Source organism: Choloepus didactylus, chromosome X (genome assembly GCF_015220235.1).
Source record: "Choloepus didactylus isolate mChoDid1 chromosome X, mChoDid1.pri, whole genome shotgun sequence".
Taxonomy (NCBI): domain Eukaryota; kingdom Metazoa; phylum Chordata; class Mammalia; order Pilosa; family Megalonychidae; genus Choloepus; species Choloepus didactylus.
Window position 1 is genome coordinate 132,987,779 of NC_051334.1, and position 23,934 is coordinate 133,011,712.

Sequence of the window (23,934 nt, forward strand, 5' to 3'; positions counted from 1 at the left end):
ATCTAGGAAGCAGCAAAAGGAAAAATAACCTTAAATCAAAGTAGAGTAAAGAATCAGACAACACCACCAATGTCGTGTCTAACATGCCTCCCCTATCCCCCCTCTTATCTGCATTTATCTTGGTATATCACCTTTGTTACATTAAAGGAAGCATAATACAATGATTCTATTAGCTACAGTCTCTAGTTTATGTTGATTGCATCCCTCCCCCAATGCCTCCCCATTTTTAACACCTTGCAGGGTTGACATTTGCTTGTTCTCCCTTGTAAAAGAACATATTTGCACATTTTATCACAATTGTTGAACACTCTAGATTTCACCAAGTTACACAGTCCCAGTCTTTATCTTTCCTCCTTTCTTCTGGTGTCTCACATGCTCCCCACCTTCCTCTCTCAACCATACTCATAGTTATCTTTGTTCAGTGTACTTACATTGGTGTGCTACCATCTCCCAAAATTGTGTTCCAAACCATGCACTCCTGTCTTCTATCACTCTGTAGTGCTCCCTTTAGTATTTCCTGTAGGGCAGGTGTCTTGTTCACAAAGTCTCTCATGGTCTGTTTGTCAGAAAATATTTTGAGCTCTCCCTCATATTTGAAGGACAGCTTTGCTGGATATAGGATTCTTGGTTGGCAGTTTTTCTCTTTCAGTACCTTAAATATATCACACCACTTCCTTGCCTCCATGGTTTCTGCTGAGAGAGCCACACACAGTCTTATTAAGCTTCCTTTGTATGTAATGGATTGCTTTTCTCTTGCTGCTTTCAGGATTCTCTCTTTGTTTTTGACATTTGATAATCTGATTATTAAGTGTCTTGGTGTAGGCCTATTCTGATCTATTTGGTTTGGAGTACGCTGCACTTCTTGGATCTGTAATTTTATGTCTTTCATAAGAGATGGGAAATTTTCATTAATTATTTCCTCTGTTAGTGCTTCTGCCCCTTTTCCCTTCTCTTCTCCTTCTGGGACACCAATGATACGTACATTATTGCACTTTGTTTCATCCTTAAGTTCCCGGAGACATTGCTCATATTTTTTCATTCTTTTCTCCATCTTCTCCTTTGCGTGTAGGCTTTCAGGTGTTTTGTTCTCCACATCCTGAGTGTTTTCTTCTGCCTCTTGAGATCTGCTGTTGTATGTTTCCATCGTGTCTTTCATCTCTTGTGTTGTGCCTTTCATTTCCATAGATTCTACTAGTTGTTTTTTTGAACTTTAGATTTCTGCCTTATGTATGCCCAGTGTTTTCTTTACAGACTCTATCTCTCTTGCAATATTTTCTCTAAACTTTTTGAATTGATTTAGCATTAGTTGTTTAAATTCCTGTATCTCAGTTGAAGTGTACGTTTGTTCCTTTGATTGGGCCATAACTTTGTTTTTCTTAGTGTAGGTTGTAATTTTCTGTTGTCTAGGCATGGTTTCCTTGGTTATCCAAATCAGGTTTTCCCAGACCAGAACAGGCTCAGGTCCCAGAGGGAGGAAATATTCAGTGTCTTGTTTCCCTGAGGGTGTGTCTTAGAAAATTGCTCCACCCTGTGATGCCTCAGGTCACTGTGCTTTTCTGCCCAGCAGGTGATGCCTGTTAGCCTATAATTCTTGACTGGTGTGAGGAGGTATGGCCGTGTTCCCCCAGGCTCTGGGGTCTGGTTCTGAATGGAAAGGGCCCCACCCCTTTCCTCCTAGAGAAGATAGACCCCCCAGGTGGAGGTCATTAGCATTTCAGTGGTCTCTCTCTCTGCTTGTGCTGTCTCCACCCTTCCCCGAGTCACAGCCCTGGAAACTGAAAATGACTGGGGCTTCCTCCACTGAGCTGAAAAAGAAACAGATAGTCCCCTTCAGACCTAGTCCAAGGTGACCCTCCAGCTCTCCAAGGTCAGTCATTGCCCAAAGCCTCTGTCTGTTTTTTGGGGATTCATACCTGTAGTGAGCAGTTCACACTTACTACTTAAAACCCCAGTTGGAGCTCAGCTGAGCTATATTCGCTTGCTGGGAGAGAGCTTCTCTCTGGCACCACAAGGCTTTGCAGCTCAGGCTATGGGGGAGGGGGTCTCATGACTTGGATCCACAGGTTTTACTTACAGATATTATGCTGTGATCTTGGGCATTCCTCCCAATTCAGGTTGGTTTATGATGAGTGCATGGTCTCCTTTGTCCCCCCACAGTTATTCTGGATTATTTACTAGTTGTTTCTGGTTTTTTTAGTTGTTTCAGGGGGACTACTTAACTTCCACTCCTTTCTATGCTGCCATCTTGCCCAAGCTTTCTTCTATTTCTTTTTGAGTTAATGTAGGTAGCTTGTGTGCTTCTAAGAATTGGTCCATTTCATCTAGATTATCTTATTCATTGACATATAGTTGTTCATAGTATCTTCTTATGGTCCTTTTTATTTCTTTGGGTTCATTAGTAATGTCCCCCATTTCATTTTGGAATTTAGTTAATTGTATTCTCTCTCTTGTTTTCTTTTTCAATCAAGCAAAATGTTTATCAAATTTATTGATCTTTCAAAGAACCAACTTTTGGTTTCATTTATTCTATTGTTTTTTGTTTTGTTTTGTTTTCTGTTTGCTCCTGCACCTCCACCTCTGCTGTAATCTTTGTGATTTCCTCCCTTCTGCTTGATTTAGGTTTAGTTTGCTCTTCTTTTCTAGTTCTTCCAGTTTTGAGGTTAGGTCCCTTATTCAAAGTCTTTTTTTTCTTTTCAATGTAAGCCTTTAGAGCTATAAATCTCCCTCTCAGCACTGCTTTCCCTGCATCCCATAAATTTTGGTAGGTTGTATTTTCATTTTTCTTCACTTTGAGATATTTCCCAATTTTGCTTGTGATTTCTGCTTTAACGCATTTGTTCTTTAAGAGTAATGTTGTTTAATGTCTACATATTTGTGAATTTTCCATTACTCCATCTGTTACTGATTTGTACCTTCATTCTATTATGGTTGAAGAATATACATTGAATATTTCAATTTTTTTTGAATTTATCAAGACTTTTTTGTGACCTAACATATGGTCTATCTTGGAGAATGATCCATGTACACTTGAGAAGAATGTGAATTCTATTTCTTTTGGGTGAAGTGTTCCAAAAATGTCTGTTAGGTCTAGTTGGCTAAGGGTATCATTCTAGTCTTTTATTTCCTTATTGATATTCTGACTAGATGTTCTATCCATTATTGAAAGTGACGTGTTAAAGTCTCCTACTATTAATGTAGAATCATAAATTTCTCCCTTCAAATCTGTCAGTATCTGCTTCATATATTTTGAGGCTCTGCTGTTAGGTTCATATATATTTATAATTGTTATATCTTCTTGTTGAATTGTCCACCTTATCAGTATATATTGGTCATCTTTGTCCCTTGTAACTGTTTTTTACTTAAAGCCTATTTTATCTGATATTACTATCACTATCCCAGCTCTCTTTTTTTTTTATTTTTTCACTGTGTTGAAATAGGATTTATTTAAAACATTTATTTGTTTAAAAAAACAAACAAACAAAAAAAGTTTGGCTTTCAGCACATATCCAGGCCACCATAATGGCCTTCAGGAATGTTAAAACTGTAAACATCAGTGAACACTCCTGACCTCTTTGACAGGGCATGCCAAGGGACAGTCTAGTACTCTGTAAGGCAAAACTGGGTCAGCTCTCATTATTTTGACATTCTGTAGTTATGATTTTTATGGAGATCAATGTTAACGTTACCCCAAACAGCTGCTGTTGCATCACTGTTACTGTGAAACTGTACATAATACCATGTGCTATGAACAGGGACCAAAACTCAGCTCTGTTTTAGATACTATTTGCATGGTATTTTTTTCCCATCCTTTCACTTTTAACCTACTTATATCTCTGAATTTAAGGTGCATCTCTTGCATGCAGCATATATTTGGGCTATACTTTTATATCCATTCTACCAATCTCTGAATTTTGACTTGAGTGTTTAATCCATTTACATTTAAAGTCACTACTGATATTACAGAATTTTCTTCTGCCATTTTGCTAGTTAGCTTTTGTAAGCCTTATACTTATTTTCTAATTCATTTTTTTCTGATAAGGCCTACTTTTATTTATTTGATTTTTTGTGCTGTACCATATTAAGTGCCTTCTTATTTCTATCAGGGTATCTTTTCCATCTATTTTCCTTGTGGTTACCATGGGGTTAAAATTTTACATGCTACATATATAGATATCATATTTGGTTTGATACCAACTTAACTTCAATAACATACACATATACTTTTCTTATAACCACTTTTCTGTCTTCCCCTCTCCACATTTTTAACTTACTACTTAAATCTTTGTATAATGCATGTCCAAAGCCATAGATTTATCGTTACTTTTTATTCAGTTTCATTTTAGCACCTATAGTGGAATTATATGCCAGAAAATAAGCTACAGTAATATTGATATTTATAAGTACTCAAATGGTCACCCTTACCACAGAACTTTATTTCTTTAGGTTGCTTTGAACCACTGTCTAGTGCCCTTTCCTTTCAGTCTGAAGAACACCCTTTGCCATTGCTTGTAGGACAGGTCTACTGGTGATGAACTCCCTCAGCTTTTGCTTATGTGAGAATATCTTAATCTCTCCTTCAATTTTGAAAGAAAGTCTCACTGGCTATAAAATTCTTGACTGGCAGTTGTTTTCTTTCAGCACTTTAAGTATATGCACTCACTGCCTTTTTGCCTCCATAGTTTCTGATGAGAATTTGGCACTCAAGCTATTGAGGACTCCTTTTTAAATAACACATTTCTGTTCTCCTGCAGCTTTCAGAAATCTCTCCTTGTCCTTTGCATTTCATAGGTAATCAGTATATGAAGGGGCATAATTTTCTTTATGTTTATCCTATTTGGTGTTCTCTGAGCATCTTGGATGTGCATATTCATACTGTTTGCTAAGTTTGGGAAGTTCTCTGTCTTTATTTCTTTGACTATTCTTTCTGCCCCTTTCTTTCTTTCTTATAATAACCAATAATGCATGTATTGGGGTGCTTAATATTTGTTAGGGTTAGGGTTAGCCTTAGGGCTTATGGTTAAGGTTAGGGCTACGGTTAGCATGTCCCATAGCTGACTTAGGATATTTTCACTTTTAATATATCTTTGTTTTTTCTGTTCCTCAATCTGAATCATTTGAAGTGTCTTATCTTCAAGTTTTGTGATTCTTTATTCTACCAGCTTCATTCTGCTGAGCATTTTTCATTTCAGTAATTGTGTTGACATACTCTTTTGTTCCTTTTTAAAATTTCTCTTTACTAAGACTCTCATATAGCTCATTCATTGTTTTCATGATATCCTGTTGTTCTTTATCTGTATTTTCCTTCGTCTCTTTGAGCATTTTTAAGATCATGTTTTTAAAAGCTTTTCTTGGTATGTCCACTTTCTGATCTTCTTTGGTGGTGTTTTCAGGATTTTATCCTCTTCCTTTGGATGGACCATCATTTCTTTTTCCTCTGCCTTGTACTCGTTTGTTGTATACACTACATTTTAATATTTTAAAATTTTAACTCTTGGATTTATTCCCTGAGATGTCTATTTTTTGATTTTGTAAACCAGCTGGTGAAAAGACAGAGATTTTCTTTAGCTTCCCCCTCCTATCAGAAGGTCTGCCCCAGGCAAATGCAGTATGCATTGTTTTTGTCTTACTGGAACTCTGTACTGTCTTGGACTTTTGCTATTTAGCTGTTTCAGAGTTCCCCTGTGTACATTAGTTTAGTTGTCACTTCTGTTTTCCAAGTGACAGACCTCCTTCTCCCTGGTGTTTGAAGCTGCTTTTGTCTGGAGGGTAATTCTGGGAGGAGGGACTTGCCAGAGAGGACTATCCCAAGTCAGACTTTTACAACCAAAACAGGGCCAGAGACCCATGAGTGGGATGCAGACCAGCTCCAAAGTACCCTGGGGAGAAGACCAGGAAGGGTGCCAAGAGCTTCTCTGATGACTCTCCAAAGCTGAGTTTTCTTTGTGTGCCCATCAAATTCAGGCCTTCTGCTAACTGTCCCCCACAGCCTTGAGGAAGCACAGTATCCTTAAGTCTCCACTGCCATGAACCTTGACCAAGGCAGGGTTGAAACAGTGGCTGCTCTCAGAGCTGCCCCCACCCAGCAATCCAAATTTGCTAATCAAATGCTGTGATCAGTGATTGGCTATGCCTACATGTGGTCTTTGAGAAGAAGATTTTTATGTCCCTTTCTGTCACCAGTGAATTAGCAAGAGACTGGACCTTACAGCAGCCTGCTGTGAGAGTGGGTGATGGGAGCCAGTAGTCACCATGCTGAGAGAGCAATTTACTGTTCTTTACTGTATGTTATCAGTTTCTTTCTCCTGCTTTTCCCTGGATCCTGTACAGTGTTCTTCTGGTCTCTGGAGTTTCAAAATAGTTGCTTCAGACAGTTCCTGACTGTTTAATAGCTGTTCTGCTGGAAGGACTAAGTCCTGGAGCTCCCTACTCCATTATCCTACAACAATCCTCTCCATAAGGATTTTTATTGATTCAACAGATAGTGATTGCCTATTCAATGGAAAGTATTGTGATGATATAGCAATAAATGGAGCAAATGTATTTCCAAAATTCATAGAACTTCCGTTCTAGTGAACAAGACAGATAGTTAAACAATTACAGTAAAATGTAGTGAGTGTTTCTTGTGAGAAAATGAAGAAATACATTTAAGCAAGGAGAATCCTCTCTGGTGGCCAGTGATAATGGGATTACCTCCAGTATGACTGCTCTTGCCTATTTTTATATTATTTTTCTAATAAAAATAGTTTTCAGGGAGATATGGTTATTATTTTGTTTATAGTTTAAAACAAAATAGACTGGGAGGAGTTAGGTGATTTATTCTTTGCTGTACAACCAGAAAGTGACAGTGCTAGGATTCTAATCCAGATCTGTCATAGTTGTGTTCTGTTATGGCTTCATAAGGCAACTACATTCCATTCTTCCAGCTGATTACAATGGAAAAGTATGGAGAATAAATAAAAACAATTATTTAGAAAAATAAAGTAAAATTTAATATTTTAGCCAGAAAAGGCACATCTATAGAGACAGAAAGTAAATTAATGTTTTCCTGGGACTATAGAATTGCCTTTTCTAGATATATCATATGAATGGAATCATACAGTTTGTAGTCCTTTGTATCTGTCTTCTTTCACTTATAATGTTTTTGAGGTTGATCCTTGTTGTAGAATATATGAATATTTTGCTCATCTTATGGCTGGAAAACATTCTATTGTATGGCTATTCTACATCTCTAAACAAAGATTTAAACTGCCACCCCTAGAAGGCAAGATGAAATTTATTGCCTGAAGATAACAGAATTGATTATGTGATAAAACAAAAGCATCAGTATTCTCTAGAGGAATCTAACAGGACCCATGGTCTAAACAACATAATAGTCAAGATGTGAAGGAGGTGATCTAAACTGCACATGCAAAGATCCCAGAAAATGCAAACTGTTCTCAAGGGAGAAGAAATCAGCATATGCAAACCTTGAGAAAACCCAGGTGTTGGAATTATCAGAGACCTTAAAATAGCTGTATATATATGATTCACAAGGTAAACACCCTTGAAATGATCAGATAGATAGATGCTGTCAGCAAAGTAATAGAAAGTATAAAAAATGACCAAATGGAAAATTTAGAACCGAGAAATACACCATTTGAAATGAAAAACTCACCAGATTAGCTCAATATTAGAATAGAGATGACAGAGGAAAGAGTCAGTAAACTAGAAAGCAGGTCAATAAAAATTATCCAATCTGAAGAACACCAAGGCAAAGATTGCACCAAGTAAATAGAACTTTAGGGACCTGCAAGATGATATCAAAAAGTCTAATATGTGTCATTAATATTCCAATAGGAAAGGAGAAAGAGACTGATGTAGAAAAAATATTTTAAGAAATAATAGCTGAAAACTTCCCACATTTGGTGAAATATACATTTACAAATTCAAGAAGCTCAATGAACCCAAAGCAAAATAATACAAAGAAAACTATGCCTAGACACATGTAGTCACACTGCTGAAAATCAAAGCAGCCAAGGAAGAACAACACATATTACATATATGGGAATGGTGATTCAAATGTCTATAGATTTTTTTCATCAGAAATCATGGGGGTTAAAAGATAGTGGGAAAATATCTTTAAAGTGCTGAAAGAAAAAATTGTCAACCCAGAATTCTCTAGTTAAGGAAAATATACTTCATGGTTGAAGATAAAATAAAGGCTTTTTCAGATGAATGAAAAGTAGGACAATTTATCATCAGCAGACATGTTCTAAAAGAAATGCTAAAGGAAGTTTCTCAGGATAAAGGAAGATTATACAAGAGGTAAACTGAAATCTCCAGGAATGAAGGAACAACAATAGAGATGGTAAATATCAGGGTAAAGATAAAATACTATTTTTCTCCTCTTTAAATATGTATGACTATTGAAATCAAAGGTTTAACATTCTCAAGAAGAGTTCCCAATATAAGTCAATGTTATATGTATAAAAATATAACATAAAAGAGGGAGAGTGCTTTGGTTTGCTGAAGCTGTTGGAATGCAATATACCAGAAATGGGTTGGCTTTTTCAATGGGAATTTATTTACAATAAATTTGCAGTTCTCAGTCCATGAAAAGTCCAAATTAAAGCATCAAGAAGCAGATACCTTCTCTGAGGAAAGCTGATGGCATCCAGGGTTCCTCTGTCACATGGGAAGACACATAGCAATGTCTGCTGGCCCTTCTTCTCCTGGGTTCTGGTCTGAAAATAACTTTTCCTGGGGTGTTTTCTTTCTAAGAATCTCTGCTCTCTCTCTAAAATATCTCTGCCTTTTATCCTCTCATAGAGGACTCCAGCAAGGGAGACCTACCTTGTATTGAAAGGGTCATATCTCAATGGAAGTAACCTAATCAAAAGGTCCCACCCACAATAAGTCTGCCCCCACAAGATTGGTTTAAAGGAACATAAGCTTGTCTGGGGTACATAATAGATTCAAACCAGCACAGAAGGTAAAAGGACTTATATGATTGCATGGCTTCTATATTTTACTTGAAATGGTACAATAATAATTCTAAGTGACATGTGAAAGTTTGAAAAGTTTTATATATATATAAATCCCTGGAGTAATAAATAAATATAATTCAATAAATAATTATAATACTTTTTTATTTAAATAAATAATTAAATCAATATTTTATATAAATAATTTAAATAAATGTAATAATTCAATAATTATTTAATTATGTTATAATTAAAATATATTTCAAAGAAAAATAGCAATGTATATATATTTAATTTGAAATCAAACACTAAAAAATATTCAGATAATTCAATGTAAGAGAAGAAAGGAGTAAGAGAGGAACATAAAAGAGAGGGTACAAGCAGAAACAAATAATAAAATTTCAGACCTAAATGAAATGGTATCAAAATTTACATTGCATGTAAATGAACTAAATACACAAATCAAAGGACAGAGCTTGAAAATTGGGTACTAAAAAAGCCCAAATTTACATTGTCTATAATAAATGCACCTTAAATATAAAAACATATATAGGTTAAAAATAAAATGCTGAAAAAGATATACCATGAAAACACTAACTGCAAAAATGCTGTTGTGGCTCTATTTATATCAGACAAAGCAAACTTCAAGAACAGGAATTTTACCAGTGACAAAGAAGACATAACTATGAAAGGATCAGTTCATCAGAAAGACATAACAATCCTAAATCTATATGGTACTGACAACAGTTTTTCAGAATACACCTGGCAAAAAGTAATAGAACATGAATGTGAAGGGGACAAATCCATGATATACATGGGGACTTCATCAAACCTATCTTAGTAATTGATAGAAAAATTTGAAAGGACTTGAATAAGGATATAGAAGACCTAAATGACACTATTATCAACTTGAATTCACCTCCTTATCAAACACACATGGAAGATTCACTGGGATAAACAATATTCTGGGCCATAGTACAAAACTTAATAATGTAAAATAATTAAAATAATGCAATGCTTACTGGCCAACCATAATGAAATTAAACTAGAAATCAATAATAGAAAGGTGTCAGAAAAACCCTCAAATATTTGGAAAATAAATAATAAGGTATGAAATAACTAATAAATAAAAAAGCAAGACTTTACCTTCCTCAATATGATAAAGGGCATATATGAAAAACCCACAGCCAGCATAGTACTCAATGGTAAGAGGCTGAAAGCCTTTCCCTTAAGATTGGGAACAAGACAAGAATGCCCACTGTCACCTCTATTATACAACATTATGCTAGAAGTTCTAGCCAGAGCAATTCACCAAGACAAAGAAATAAAAGGTGTCCAAATTGGAAAGAAAGAAGCAAAACTGTCTTTATTTGCAGATGATATGATCTTATATTTGGAAAATCTTGAGAATTTGACGACAATTTGAACCAATAAAAAAATCAGGAGAGTGGCGGTATATAAGATTAGTGCAAATAAGTCAGTAATGTTCCTATACACTAGTAATGACCTAACTGAAGAGGCAATAAAGAAATTCCATTCACAATAGAAACTAGTAAAATCAAGTACCTAGGAATAAACTTAACCAAGGACATAAAAGACCTCTACACAGAAAATTAAAAATTTTGCTAAAAGAAATAAAAAGGACCTAAATAGGTAAAGAAATACTCCCATGCTCATGGATAGGAAGAATAAACATTGTTAAGATGTCAGTTTTACCCAAACTGATCTACAGATTCAATACAATTCCAATCAAAATTCCAACAACATACTTTGCAGACTTGGAAAAGTTAGTTTTCAAATTTATTTGGAAGGGAAAGGGGCCTTGAATTGCCAAAAAGCATCCTAAAAAAGAAGAATGAAGTGGGAGGGCTTACAATTCCAGACTTTGAAGCCTACTATAAAGACACAGTGGTCAAAACAACATGGCATTGGCACAAAGACAGACATATTGATCAATGGAGTTGAATTGAGAGTTTGGAAATAGACCCCCAGATATATGGTTGACTGATTTTTGATAAGGCCTCCAAATCCACAGAACTGGGACAGAACAGTCTCTTCAACAAACGGCTGGAGAACTGGATCTCCATAACCAAAAGAATAAAAGAGGACCCCTACCTCATACCCTATACAATAATTAACTCAAAGTGGATGAAAGTCCTCAATATAAGAGACAGCACAATAAAACTCTTAGAAGATAATGTAGGGAAACATCTTCAGGACCTAGAAATAGGAGGTAGCTTCTTAGACCTTACACCTAAAGTACAAACAACAACAACAAAATAGATAAATGGGAACTGCTCAAAATCAAAAGCTTCTGTGCCTCAAAAAACTTGTCAAATAAGTGAAGAAGCAGACAACTCAATGGAAGAAAATATTTGGAAAACATTTATCTGATAAGGGACTGATATCATGCATATATAAAGAAATCCTACAACTCAACAATAATACAAACAGCCAAAATATAAAATAGGCAAAAGATATGAAAAAAGTGTTTTTCTGAAGAGGAAATACAAATCACTAAAAAACACATGAACAAATGTTCATCTTCATTAGCTATTAGGGAAATGCAAATAAAAACCACAATGAGATACCATCTCACACTAATAAGAAAGGCTGCCATTAAACTAACAGGAAACAATAAATGCTGGAGAGGATTTGGAGAAATTAGAACTCTTATTCATAGCTGGTGGGAATGTATAATGGTACAGCCACTGTGGAAGACAGTTTGGTGGTTTCTCAGAAAACTAGATATCTAATTACCCTATGATCTGACAATTCTACTTCATGATATATACCCAGAAGATTTGAAAGCAGTGACATGAACAGACATTTGTACACTGATGTTCATAGCAGCATTGTTCACAGTTGCCAATAGGTGGAAATAATCCAAGTGTTCTTCAACAGGTGAGTGGATAACCAAAATGTAGTATATACATATGATGGAATATTATGCAGCAGTAAGAAGGAACCAGTTCCGGAAACATATGGCAACATGGATGAAACTTGAAGATGTAATGCTGAGTAAAATAAGTCAGACACAAAAGGAGAGATATTGTACATTACTACTTCTATGAACTCTCTGAACAATGTAAAATCAATATCTAATAATGCAGTACATTGATGCCCTAGTGAAAGACAGAAGCTAGTGAGGGGGAATGATAATCTAATATGTTCTGGGATGTTAATGATGATGGGCTCAAAGATATGGGAATATATAGGGGTGATGATTGTTTCTTAATGGGATTATAAGTATCAGAGCTCTATTGAAGTCAAATAGGCTTGAAAGGGGTTGTTTAAAGGCATATATCCCACAGATCAGCACCATAAATATAGGTAGGTGCTTGCAGAATATACTTCTAAGGTATGACACTAGTAGAGAGAGTTGACAACAGAATGGTAAATGGGAAGAGAAAAAGAGCAAGATTCAAAGAAAAATGGATAATATTTTGAATTGAATGAAAATTAAATCACAATATTTGTGAGGTGGAGCTAAAGTAGTTCTTTGAGGGCAAGGTGTAGCACAAAGCACATATATTAGAAAATAAAAAGGTCTCAAATTAATGTCCTAAGTCTATCCTAAGAAATTTGAAAAGCAAACAGAAGAAAGAAAATAAAAAAGATAAGAGCAGAAATCAGTGAAATGGAAAACAGGAAAACAGTAAAGAATATCAATGAAACTGAAAGGTTGATGTTTGAAAATGTCAGTAATATTGATAAACCTCTAGCAACACTGATAATGATAAAAAAAAGAGTAAAAACACAAATCACCATCATTAGGAATGCTCACCACAGAACCTCAGACATTTAAAGGATAATAAGTTCAAACTAAAGACAATTGTATACACATAAATTAAAAAGCTTAAATGAAATGGACCAATTATTGAAAGACACAAACTACCAAAGCTTACTCCAGAAGAAATAAATAATTGGAATGGTCCTGTATCTATTGAGGAAATTGAATTCAGAGTTTAGTAAATTACCATGAAAGAAAATTCCAGGCCCGGAAGACTTCACTGGCAAATGCAGCCAACATTTAAGAAAGAAATACTAACAATTTTACACAATCTCTTCCAGACTAAAAGAGGTCAGAATCAGCTTGTGTTGGGGATTGAATTATATCCCCCACAAAACTCATACTTGGGTACCAACCCCTGGTCTTGTGGGTATGAAATCACTTGTAAATAGAACCATTGAAGAGGTTAGTAGTTTAGGTGTGCCAAAACTGAATTAGGGTGGGCCTTAATCCAATATGGCTGAAGAATTTATATGCAAAGGAAATTGGACACAGAAAAGAGAAGCCATGGGGAGGAGCCAGAAGGTGGAAGTCAACAGAACCCAGAAGAGAAAGGAGAAGATGCTGCCATGTGCATTTCCATGTGATGGAAAAGCCAAGGTACCCAAAGATTGCCAGCCAACCAGAAGATACCAACCCTTGGATGAAGCAAGCCTTCTAGCCTCTGAAACCATGAGGTAATAAATTCCTGTTGTTAAGCCAACCCATTTTATGGCATTTATTTTAGTAGCCAGGAAACTAAGATAGATTTTGGTGCCAGAAAGTAGGATGCTGCTATGAAAATTACCTAAAAATATAGAAACAGCTTTGGAATTGGGAAATGCGTAGAGGTTAGAAGAATTGAGACACTTGCTAGAAAAAGCCTAGATTGTTTGAAGAGACTGTTGGTAGAAATGTGGACATTAGAGGTACTTAAAATGAGGCTTTAGAAGGAAATGATGAATGTGTTATTGGAAATTGGAAGAAATGCTATCATTGTGATAAAGTGGCAAACATCTTTGCAAAATTGTGTTCTGATGTTGGATGGAAGGCAGACCTTGTAAATGATGAACTTGGAAAATTAGCTAAGGAAACAAACTAAGCATTGATGATTTGGAAAATTTTCAGCCTATCCAGATAGTGTGCTGTTCCAGTTTGCTAAAGCTGCCATTATGCAAAATACCAGAAATGGATAGGCTTTTATAAATGGGTTTTATTATTTTGAAAATTTCCAGTTCTAATGCCATAAAAGTGTACAAACTAAGGCTCAACAAGAGGATACCTTCACTGAAGAAAGGCCAATGGCATCTGGAACACCTCTGTTAGCTGAGAAGGCACGTGGCTGGCATCTGCTTGTCCTTAGCTCCTGGGTTGCATTGCATTCAGCTTCTGATTCCAGTGGCCTTCTCTTTAAGCATCTGTGGGTTCTCACTTAGCTTCTCCAAGGCAAACTCTGGACTTCTTCTCTTAGCTTAGCATCTCCAAACATCTTTCTTTCTGCATGTCCCAGCATCTGGGTCTGTGTCAGCTCCTTCAGTTTCTGGCTTAGCATATCCCAGGGTGTTTTTGTGAGCTCTCTTTAAAGGACTCCAGGAAAAGATTAGACCCACCTGGAATTGAGTGGGTCACATCTTCATGGAAACAATTCAATCAAAAAGTCCCATGCACAGTTAGGTGGGTCACATCTCCATGGAAATAACCTAATCAAAAAGGTTCCACTCCACAGAATGGGATTAAAAGATCATGGCTTTTCTGAGGTACATAATACCTTCAAACTAGCACATATGCTCTGAGACTAAGCCTGAAGGGGCCCTATCAGGGATTTCCCTGAGCTTTCAGGAAGTAAGTCCCTGGAGGACAGGGCCACATGTGAGGGTTTTAACTGAATAACCCTTTGCTAAAGGAGGTGTGAATCCAGCCAGCCATTTCAGTGGAAGTCAGGATAGGAAATGCAGTTATCCAGGAAGGATATGTGGAAAGTTCTATTGTTTGATGATCTGACCCCACTTGAAATGCATGCAAATCTGACAAGGTTTTTGCAAAATTTGTGTGAGCAGAACCACTGTCAGCCTGAACTGAAAGTGACAGAGAAGGGACAAATTGAAGGAAGAATGACTTCAAAAGCAGAATCATGGAAGCAAAGGTTTGTACTGAAAAGATCTCTTACTGTCAAGAGAGTGGACCCACCCATGAGTGAAATGGGTGGGTCTGCACCTGCACTTGGAGGAGGCAGGCTATCTGTCCCAGTTCCTGGAGATGGTTGACCTTTTGACCCATTGTTCAGGGAGAGTGCTGCCACCCTAATGCTCAGAGATGGTAGGGCCTGTGCCCCTGCAATCTTGGAGAACCTGGCCACCATCCCAATGATGTGAAAGAGTTGGTCCTACACCCAGGTGTTCTGCAAGTGCTTGGAAGTGGTGGAGATGCTACTTCACTAGGCCAAGAGGATGAAGTATCTCAGTCCTTGAGATCTAATGGAGTTTGTCCTGATGGTTTTGGACTTGTTTGGGATTTGTGATCCCTGTTTTCCTTCTAATTTCTCCCATCTGGAATGGAAATGTTCATGCTTTGCTTGTCCCACCATTGTATATTGGCATAAAAGTTGTTTATTATGTTTTCAGGTCCATCAAACAGAGGAATTTTCCCCCAGGAAGGACTACACCCATAACCAAGTTTGATGAGACTTGTACTTAGCATTGTTACTGAAATGGTTTAAGGCCTTTAGGATATTGTGAGAGAATGAATGTGTTTTGCATGTACAAAGAACATGTCCTTCTGGGGTCCAGAGGATGGACTGTTGGCAATTGAATCTTGTCCCTAACAAAATACATGATCAGGTTCCAAACCCTGGTCCTGTGGAGGTGAACTCATTTGTAAATAGGACCTTTGAAGAGGTTATTAGTTAAGGTATGTCTAAACTGAATGAGGGTGGGCCTTAATCCAATATGGCTGAAGAATTTAGAAGCAAAGGAAATTGGACACACAAAAGAGAAGCCATGGGAAGGAGCCAGAAGGTGGATGTCAAGATTCGAGAAGAGAAAGAAGATGCCATGACATGCATTGCCATGTGACAGAAAAGCCAAGGAACCTCAAAGATTGCCAGCCAAGAAGATACCAATCCTGGGAGGAAGCAAGACTTCTAGCCTCCGAAATCATGAGGCAATGATTTCTTATTGTTAGGCCAACTTATTTTATGGTATTTGTCTTAGCAGGTAGGAAACTAAAACACCTTGATACCAAAACTAGATAAAAACATTAAATGAAAAGAAAATTAGAAGCCAATATTCATCAGAAACAGATGCAAATCCCTCAAAAGTATTAGCAAATCAAATTCAGAAATATATGAAAATTATAATACATCATGATCAAGTGAGGTTTATCCCAGGAATATAAGGAAAGTTCATGACTTGAAATCAATGCTTGATTATAGTCTTTCTCCCACAGCCCACAACTAATCCATCAACAAATTCATTCAAGTCTACCTTTAAAATATATCCTGAATCTGACAGCCTCTTATCATCTTTGCCTCAACTATTCTAGTCCAAGACACCATACTAGCTCAGCTGGGCTACTGCAATGAATCCCTTAGTGATATTTCTGCTCTTATTCTTGCTTCTCAAGTTCTAATTTACACACAGTAGAATGAGTGATCTTTTAAAAAGGCATACAAGACTATGATAATACCCTGTTTAACATCCTCCAATGGCATCCTACTACACTTAAGAAATCTGAAGTCCTCTGTTTCATACACAATGGGCTACTTGCCATCCCTTGAATGGCCCAAGGACTTTTACTCTTGCAGTTTTCTTTATTTTCTAACTTCACTCACTTTTCTCATTGGTTAGTACCACCTCAGAGAGGACCTCTCTTACTATTCTATCTGTTGGGGATTGAATCATATCCCCACGAAAAGCATGTTCAGGTCCCAACACCTGTTCCTTTGTGTATGGGCCCATTATAAATAGGATGTCCTTAAGATGCTACTTCAGTTAAGGTGTGGACTAACTGAATCACAAGACCTTTCTTCTGTTTTCTTCATTGTTGTATGTAATAGGCATTCGATAAATAAACTAAGGCTGATCTTTAGTAAGCTTGTAATAATTTCCACTCCTATCAACAGAATCTGAGAGAATCTGTTTTCTCACACTCTTGCCAATAATGGATATTGTGGATGTTTTGCATCTTTACCAAACCGTAGTTTACTGAATAATATCTCATGGTGAGTAACTTTCAAAAGTTGGCCATTATGGAGCATTTTTCTTTCTTAGTGGCACATAAAATAATGTGCATCTTACAATTGATGACATCTAAGTTTTGATGAAGCATGGTACTTTGGCTGCCTACAATTTGTCTAGCATTAGCATTGCAGAATAATTAGATGACATGAGGCCTGCCTTTGAAAAGTTGACAAACTAAATGGTAAATCAAAATGTACAGAAATTTTTGAAGAATTAGGGGCTAGATCAACTAAATAATTTTACAAGAATTAGATTAGTAGTTTTCTGATTGTGTTCTGTGGTGCTGCCTCAAGATATGAATGGGGAGGGAAGGAAAGGTCAAGTCTGGCTTATCCAGTCAAGTTTTACTTCGGCTTCAACAGAGCAGCTCTTCTTTTACCTATTTGCATTTTGAATTTCCTTGGTTTTCCTATTATTTCATTGGAGTAAAGAGTGTTAGCATTGTAGAAGAAAGCTTGATTTGAAGAGGTAGAGGGAATTAAGGAATAATAACTTATATTTATGTAGTGCTTTACACTCTTCCAAATGCATTTACATATTTTCAACTGAGAAATTACAGACTGAGCTGCAAGGCAACAAAAGCATGTATTTGTAGTCTTAGAATTGCGATTTGGGGAGCATAGATTAAGGTAGCAACCCAAACTTTGTCTTGTCTTGAGGTTTCCAAGCAAGGGTTTTTAAAGAAAAAGAAGATTACATAAGTTGTTTGGAAAGAATTATGATTGGTGAATATTTGGGGCTTTCTAAATGTCCTTTAAGTTAGACAGTTTACTGATTTCTTTATATTGTAGCTGGTTCATGGTGTCCAGACATACTCAGAAACATTGTTGTCTTTGTTTTTGCATACCTTAGTAGTTTGTGATATCTGGCTGAGACGTGCATAAGTGTAACTTCCTGAATGGCCTCCTGACTCCATTTTAAATCTCTTAGCCATAAGAACTCCATTTAAAAAATCTCTTTTCTCAATGTATTTTCTCATTTAAGGTTCATCACACACCCATGAGATAGGCAAATCACTTATCACTAGCCTCATTTTACAAGTGGGGAACATGAATCAGTGAGTTTTCAAGATTACATGACTAGTTAATGTAACAATGGCAGAGCCAGAATTCAAGAATCAGAAATCAGGTTATTCTGATCCCAGGAGAACAGCACTGGTAAAATTTGGACTCTTTTATAAGTAAGAAAACCTGATTTCTTTTTAAAGTATTGACTCTCTTAAAATGTTTTTTTTGAAAAGTTTCTTCTCAACCATATTTATATACAACTCAAATCTAATCTTCATATTACATTGTTCCTACACTAAAGGGTCTCTAGCTCAGAGATTTGTCCCCTCAAATGACATGAAAAAAAGGATAATGGCAGACCATTTTAACGTGCTATAAGGGAGCAAGTTGATTTTTTTATAAAAAATATAGTCATGAGGAAATTCTTCTCCAAGACTGTAAAAAAGGTTTTGAGTGGTCTTTCATTACAGAATCATAAGATCATTGATGAGGAGACAGGATTTAGCACAATGAATATGGCTGCTTAAAAATAATCAGTGTGCCAGACACAATTACTCTATGCCAGACACATTACACAAATCATTTCATTTAATTCCTCACAACAACTCTAGTTTTTGACATGTTTGATAGATTGAGTTGATCTCCCTGCACCACATCCCCTTCCCTCCCTAAAAACATTTCACAGGATATCAACCTTGAAGAAAAATCATGCTATTGTTTTCATGACCAGCACAATTTTTGGTGGCATTCTTAGTCTTTATATTCAATACTTGCTTTTTACTATTACTTAATCTTTAAAATTAGACATATACAGCCAGGATTTGGAGCACCTTCCTCTTACCGAAAAGTGAGGTACCTGAGGAAACTATAACTTTAACTGTAGGGTACAGTGTTTGATGGAATGAAATAAAGATTAATCTACTCCAAAAGACAAGTTTTCAGGGATGAAAAGACATTCAGGCTTGCATCTCAATCTTATTGATGTGAGTGAGAACGGACTCACTCCAGGGGCTTTCTCAGATCACTCAGGTATCATTCTTTCCCCCAGTCAACAGGGAACTAAACTGATTTAACACAGTTAAGATCTGCCCAGCCTTCTTCCTTTGCATTCTCCAATCCCAGAGCTGAGATCACTCTAACTTGCCTCTAATTCTGAGACCAATTCTGCTTTTATACAAGGGAATTAGAAGGAGAATTGGCATCTATTGAGCACTTACTCTGTGCCAGACACATTACACAAATAATTTCATTAGATTCCTAACAGCCACCCTAATTATTCTCAAATTACAGCACCTAAAGTCAATAAACTCAATAAATAATTGTTGATTGATTGAACAAATATGCAAAGGAGTCCTTAATAGTTCCATTTTATAATTGAAGCAATTTTTGCTCAGATATGTTAAATAAATTGCTTGAAGTTACACAGGTGGCACTTTCTTCTTCCTTCCCTACTTCCTTTCCTCCTTTTTCATTTTGCACTTTTAAAACATTCTCAGATTTTATACATGATGGGTGAAGTCTAAAGTAATTACAGAAGTATAAAGAATAAAAGTGAAGGTTTCTTTCCCCTCTTTCCCCTTCCACTCATCAGAGATAGTCATTGTAAGTAATTTTTATGTCCATGCCCTTTTCACTGTAACAAGGAAATCTTAACCATGGCTGCTGTTGTTCTGAGTTGGACCTTATAACTCCTACATTCATACCACTAGGCTTTGTCCTGATCTTTGGTACCAAGCTCCCATCCTGTACCCTCCAATTTTACAACTCCATGTTTCTATTGAACCTTCATGCCTTTGTTTCTGCCATGGTAAGCAAGAATATTTTGGTATTGTTTTCAATAAGGGCATTACTCTAGCTAAATTTATCAAAATTAAATCTTTTCTATTTAAGTTGCCAGTGTGCACCTGGGGAATGTGACAGACAGTTGAATTGTACTATGCAACAACTATTTTATGACTGTGGTGGCAATTGAAAGGGTAAGCATGGCAGCAGTAAGCATTAAAACTGATAAATGGGCTGTAAAGAAAAACAGTACACAATCAAAGAACAAGTAACTGCTTGTTTCTGCTCTCTGATTTGATATGGTGCTGGTTATAGAGCCTCAGTTTTTCTGGAGGCAATCTATGTTGTCATAGAAAAAGGTAAAACTACCTTAATAGATCTTTAGTTTATCATCACATTTCTCTTTTTAGTGTGCCTTGTAGATGTTTGTCTTTTACAAGGCATCTGTAGCAATTCCACTTCCAGCAAATTGCTCCCTATCATATCCTTTATTCAGCCTGTTTAACTGTTACTTCAGTAAGTCACTTCTATGGATCAGTCATCTCTACTCTCTGACCACAATAATCTTTCCTTTCTCATCCTTACTCTTTTATACCAACTAACTTCTCTTCTTCCACATGACCCCCCCCCCCCCATAACCTCCTGTCTCTTTAGCTCTCCTGATGAATTTTTCATTTACGTTTTATTCACTTGCTCCCCTAACCATCCTGGGACCCATGATCAGCTATTTTAACATGTCTCCTCATTAACTCAAATAATCCCTTGGTTCTTCAATCTTTTATTAGGTCTGGAAAGCCCATCCTCAACCCAGGGAAATAACTTCCTGTCATTCACTTCCTTTAATTTTATTCCTAGGCCATGAAATATTTTTTTAGGAAAGTCACAAAACCATGATGATCAGGTTTACCTAAGTTTGGGATATTGAACTACAGCTGGATTTTGCACTTGTTAATTCCCTTCTCTCTTCCTTTTTTGACTAAATTTTTATTTTTATGTAATTTCAAACTTACAGGACAGCTGCAAAATTATTACCAAAACCATACATAGAACTCCAACATACCCACACACAGATACCCAGATCCACCAACTTTTAACATTTTGCCACATTTGCTGTATCATTCTATCTATCCACCTATCTATCTATATCTATCTTTCTATATCTATCAATCTGGTTATCTATCTGTCTACCTATTTTCTAAATATTTGAGAGTAGGTTGTATACATCATGCTCCTTGAAATACTTCCATGAACATTTCCTGAGAACAAAGATATTCACTTATGTAGCCATCTTAAGTAACCACCTCATGTTTAATCAATATTAAAATTGACATAAACTTTACGGCCAATATTCCAGATTTTTTCATATGCCGCAATAATGTCCTTTTGGGCCTTTTCTCTTGCATCATTAATTCCAGTCCAGCATCATAGATTGTATTAAATTGTCATATTGTCATTGTTTCTTTAGTCACCTTTTTTAAATGACTCAAGCATGTACATATATATGTACATATATATATATATATATATATATATTTAAACTTACTCATCTCAACTTCCAAGCATACCATTCAGTGGGATAATCACATTCACGATATTGCATGCATTTACCACCATCCATTACCAGAACTTTCCAATCACCCCAAACAGAAACTCTACATCCATTATGCATTAACTCTCATTCCCCTAGCTCCCAGCCCCTAGTAACTTGCATTTCACTTTCTGTCACTATGAATTTGCATATGTTAATTATTTCATATAAGTGAGATCATACAATATTTGTTCTTTTGTGTCTTGCTTTCATGTCTTCTGGACCTTTTCTGATAATTCTTTATGGGAAATGGCCAAACTTTATATATCTCTAGTATCTCAGCTGTAAACATTGTTAATTAGCTATGTAAGATTGAGGCCATCTGATACGGATTCTCTATTGTCCCTGCTTTCTCTCTAAGCAGAGTATTATCACCAATCCCTCTTCTCCACCAATATCTAATCATCTACTTTCCTCTCTTTGTTCAGGAAGAGACACTCTTTCAAGGCAAGTGCTCCCTGTTTCCATCCCTTCCACATTCCTCTACACCTTATTGTATCAATGATCCCCTTCTGCAATATCAGTCTTTCTTCTGTACACAGAAATAAGATCAATTTCCCCCAGAATCCTCCAAAATCTTCCTCGAAATTGTGTATCTTTTAAAACTGCCATTTTATTTCCTTCCCATATCCTTTACTACCAATAATTTTAAAGGACTTGTTTACACTTGCCATTTTCATTCCTTATTGCCTGTTTATACTCCTTGAAATCTGGTTTCTAGTTTTACAACTTTATTGAAATTCTTTCTTCAAAGTTACCAATGTTCTTATAATATTTACATAAAATGACTTTTCTATTTGACATCCTCTTAGCTGTCTCTAAGGCATTGGACACTGTTCAGTGCCATATTGTTTTTCTAATGCAATTTTATTGAGATATAATCATATCCCAGATAATCATCCAAAGTGCCCAATCAGTGGCTCACAGTGGCATCATATAGTTTTGCATTCATCACCACATTCAATTTTTGAACAATTTCATTACTCCAAAAAAATTAAAATGAGAATAAAAATAAAAAGAACACCCAAAACACCCCATATCCCTTATCTACCCCTGATATTTATTTATTTATTGTCTTAATTTTCTTACTTATCTGTCCATATACTGGATAAAGAAAGTTTTAGTTGCAAGGTTTTCACAATTTCACAGCCACACCATAAAAGCTGTATAGCTATACAATCATCTTCAAGAATCAAGGCTACTGGGTTGCAGTTCAACAGTTTCAGGTATTTCTTTCTAGCTATTCTAATACACTAAAAAGTAAAAAGGTATATCTATATAATACATAAGAATAACCTCCAGAATGATGTCTCAACACTATTTGAAATCTCTCAGCCACTGAAACTTTATTTTGTTTCATTTCTCTTCCCCTATTTTTTCAAGAAGGCTTTCTCAAACCCAGGATACCAGGGCCAAGCTCATCCCCACAAGTCATGTCCCACATTGCCAGGGAGATATAAACTCCTGGGAGTCATGATCCATGTAGGGGAGAGGGCAGTGAGTTTACTTGCTGAATGGGCTTACAGAGAGAGAGGCCACATCTGAGCAAAAAAAGAGGTTCTCTGGGGGTGACTCTTAGGCATAATTATAAGTAGGCATAGCTTTTCCTTTGAAGGAACAAGTTTCATAAGAGCAAGCCCCAAGATTGAGGACTTGACCTATAAAATTGGTAGTCCCTGATAGTTGAGAGATTATCCAGATTTACCCAGGTGGGAAAGTTTAATATTTTCACATTTTTGCCCAGACCCTCAAGGGGGCTTTGCAAGTACCTTTTTTATCCTCTGCCCAAATTACTCTGGGATGTATTGGGGCATCACACTAACCTGTACAAACCAACAATATCTCACTCCATATTCAAGGTTTCATGTAATTATTGTTTTTGAATAAACCGACCATATAAGTTAAATTAGCTAGTGTGCTACAGAAAATAATAAATTTTGCACCAAATAAACATGTCTTCCTTTGGTCTCCCAAAGAAGTTGAAGTTTTAAAATGCAGTCAATATTGTTCTTTACCCTTTAGTCTGGTTTTCCTTACTTCAAACAAGATTAGCTTCATTCATATCTCTAATTGAAGTCTGATCTCTTTTTAAGCATTTTTAACAGTGCTTTATGGGATAATACTGACATTCATAGCTGCAGAACTTCAGCTCTGGGTCTCAGGTGCGATGCAGATACATGAAGTTCCAGGGAATGACCAGGTTATACACAAAGAGCTCAGCATCTCAGAATTTAGAAATAACCATTACAACTCAGGAATAGATTTAACTTCTGTAAGAGTTTACAATCTAGGAACCTTTACAATAATCCTTCCCCTGATAACCTATTCTATCAAATTCAATTTTCAGAGTATGCACATTATGTTTAGTCCATATTAGTGAGGCATTATACTATTTGTCTTTTTGTTTCTGGCTTATTTCACTCAATGTACCAACTTCAAGGTTCATTCTACTGCTTGCATGCCTCACAACTTCATTCCTTCTTGCAGCCACTCAATATCCCATTGTATGTGTATACACCACAATTCACCCTTCTGTTCATCAGTCAATGTACCCTTAGGCCACCTCCATCCATTGAAAATCATG